Raw genomic sequence first — 3,510 nt, forward strand, 5'->3', positions numbered from 1 at the left:
TCTTTTCAGAATGTTGGGGTTATTTTGTTTCATAAATATTGTGTTTGGGTTCTTGTACTTTGAAAATATTGTTTTTTATTACATCATAACAAAATAAGAATGTTAATGTAAATTTTAAGTTGTTTTTTAACATCCAGTTCATTAAATAATTTTAAATAAATGAAAAATGTGCATATTTTTTTTAATCCGATTAATCGATTAATCGAAAAAATAATCGCCCAACTAATCGATTATTAAAATAATCGTTAGTTGCAGCTCTAATATGCAGTACTAAACCCAAGTTTTTTTGCATTACACATGTGATAGAATGTTTTCGTATAAAATAAATTAATATTTTGCATATGCTTTCTTATAGAGTTTTTCATTTAACAATTTCTTTAATTTAGCAATTTCTATCTGATCTATTTGAACAAATAATCAAAAACATGTTGTATTTCATTACAGGAGTGAAGAAAATGTCCGTCAGTTTACATGAAAACCGGAAGTCTAGAGCCAGCTCTGGCTCTATGAACATATACCTGTTTCACAAGTCTTCATATGCTGACAGTGTCCTTACTCACCTTAACCTACTACGACAGCAATGTCTCTTCACAGATGTCCTACTGCTGGCGGGAAACAGATCTTTCCCTTGCCACCGGGCCGTCCTTGCAGCTTGCAGCCGCTACTTTGAAGCCATGTTTAGTGGTGGCCTTAAGGAAAGTCAAGCCAATGAGGTGAACTTTCATAGTGCTATCCACCCAGAAGTACTAGAACTGCTCTTGGATTATGCCTATTCTTCAAGAGTCATCATTAATGAAGAAAATGCAGAGTCCCTTCTTGAAGCGGGGGATATGTTAGAGTTTCAGGACATCAGAGATGCATGTGCTGAGTTTTTAGAGAAGAACCTTCACCCATCCAACTGTTTGGGCATGCTGCTACTTTCAGATGCCCACCAGTGCACTAAACTGTATGAACTGTCTTGGAGAATGTGTCTGGCCAACTTCCAGACCATCTGCAAAACAGAAGACTTTCTCCAGCTCCCTAAAGAACTAGTAATACAACTGTTGTCTAATGAAGAGCTGGAAACAGAAGATGAGAGAATGGTCTATGAGTCTGCAATGAACTGGATTAACTATGACCTAAATAAGCGACATTGTTACTTATCTGAATTGCTGCAAACTGTACGATTGGCTCTGCTTCCTGCCATCTATCTCATGGAAAATGTGGCCATGGAAGAGCTTATTATTAAACAGAAAAAAAGCAAAGAGTTGGTAGAAGAAGCCATCCGATGCAAGTTAAAAATATTGCAAAATGATGGAGTAGTCACCAGCTTGTGCGCTAAGCCACGTAAAACTGGACATGCACTGTTTCTCCTTGGTGGGCAGACTTTTATGTGTGACAAGCTATACCTTGTAGACCAAAAAGCAAAAGAGATCATACCCAAAGCAGATATCCCAAGTCCTCGCAAAGAATTCAGCGCTTGTGCAATTGGTTGTAAAGTCTACATCACTGGTGGCCGAGGCTCGGAGAATGGAGTTTCTAAGGATGTTTGGGTCTATGATACACTCCACGAGGAGTGGTCAAAGGCTGCTCCTATGCTTGTTGCGCGATTTGGTCACGGCTCTGCTGAATTGAAGCACTGTTTGTATGTTGTAGGTGGACACACAGCAGCCACTGGCTGCCTTCCCCCGCCTCTCCTTCTGTGTCATTGAAACAAGTTGAACAGTATGATCCAGCTACCAATAAATGGACTATGGTTGCTCCTCTACGTGAAGGTGTGAGCAATGCAGCAGTGGTCAGTGCAAAACTTAAATTGTTTGCTTTTGGGGGTACTAGTGTTAGCCACGATAAATTACCCCAAAGTTCAGTGTTACGATCCTTCAGAAAACCGATGGTCAGTACCAGCCACTTGCCCGCAGCCGTGGCGCTACACTGCAGCAGCTGTTCTAGGAACCCAAATTTTTATTATGGGTGGAGATACCGAGTTCTCAGCCTGTTCAGCATATAAATTTAACAGTGAAACTTATCAGTGGACTAAGGCCGGAGATGTGACGGCCAAAACGAATGAGCTGTCACGCTGTTGCATCTGGCAATAAACTGTTTGTTGTTGGTGGCTATTTTGGGATCCAGAGATGCAAAACATTGGACTGTTATGACCCAACCCTGGATGTATGGAACAGCATAACTACTGTACCTTATTCACTAATCCCCACAGCATTTGTCAGCACATGGAAGCATCTGCCTTCTTAAAGCATGGTAAGGGAACAATCCAAGTAATCTTATATGCTCCAGTATGTCAAACTGCATTACAGTTAACAAGGCACTGTATCCTAAATTCTGTTTTGTTTAGCCAACAAATTGTTTTATCATCGGTAGGATGGGGTGTATTCACAAAAGCAGGAGCGTACAGGTGAATTATCAGGACGCTGCTGTTTTAGCTGACCACCTGCAGTACAACAGCCTAATTCTACTGCAAGAAAGTCTAAGCTGCCCTGTATAATGCATAATTCCCGTCAATGAGTCGGGCAGTAATACATAGTAATTCATAGTCAGTAAGTAGAAACAGCAGCTCTTCTGAAACTCACCTCTAGTGAATAAACCCAAAACATTTTTTATATTACGTGTCATGGACAATATTACCATAGCTCTAGAGCAAGTTACACTGTAGCAGTTATTGAGCTTCAAATGCTGTTATTTATAAATCTGATAATGGCTAGCAATGTATATGAAGTGCTGACCATGCCCGTAATCCACATACAAATCCAATAATATCTGTAATTAAAATTATTATGGTGTTTGGGGTACCAGAAGATGTAGTTGAACAAACTGAGGTTTCCAGTACGATTAATGTCCGGTGTTCTAGTTGTCTGTTACTTCAGCAAACAACTTTTACCAAAGGTATGCTGAGAACATACACCGGTCACACTTGCTTCCGATACTTTGTAGAGTGTAAATAAAACAAAGACCGCTTCCTCATTCCCGTGGAATTGCTAACAGTTAGCGGAGTTTCCCCTCAGGGATTACGTCTCTTACCTCATTTTCCAGTCTCTTCTTGGCTATTATTAAACTGTCTGCTCCATGACTTAATGTTCTCTTGCTGACCCTTCCCTGTTTATGTGAAACAAAATATTTTTTCCCCCATCTTAATATTATTTCACGTTTTAACCCTTTGTGTGTCAGAGGGTGGGGGAACGATTCTTTCCACCACTTTTTATATAATTCTTATTACGGTTTGAGCTATACCTGCAACTTATTTCCTCCTTGTGAGGGTATACACAGTACATCGATTTAGTCTGGTATGTATGCTACCGTTTAAAAGTTTGGGGTCACTTAGTTGTTTTTACGGGGAAAAAAAGTAAATTTCTGCTTGTAACATAATTGCAAGTAGGGTTTTCTTACAATCTGCTTTTTAAACTTGGAAGGTATTCCATTAAAAACCAAGCTACTTCTTGGGGGGGGGGGGGGGGGGGGGGGTGTTTGACCAAAAACTTTTGAACGATAGTGTATGTCTGTGTAATGGAGCCGACATTA

The 3,510-nt window shown here is 40.0% G+C and overlaps 1 pseudogene; it reads left to right on the top strand.

The window, feature by feature from the left end:
• The first annotated feature begins 455 nt into the window (after positions 1-455).
• LOC149271464 (ectoderm-neural cortex protein 1-like) lies at positions 456-2,229 on the top strand (annotated as a pseudogene).
• Positions 2,230-3,510: the final 1,281 nt, after the last annotated feature.

Source organism: Sceloporus occidentalis, unplaced genomic scaffold, assembly GCF_023333645.1.
Source record: "Sceloporus occidentalis isolate IW3139 unplaced genomic scaffold, rSceOcc1.0.p SCAF_504, whole genome shotgun sequence".
NCBI lineage: Eukaryota > Metazoa > Chordata > Lepidosauria > Squamata > Phrynosomatidae > Sceloporus > Sceloporus occidentalis.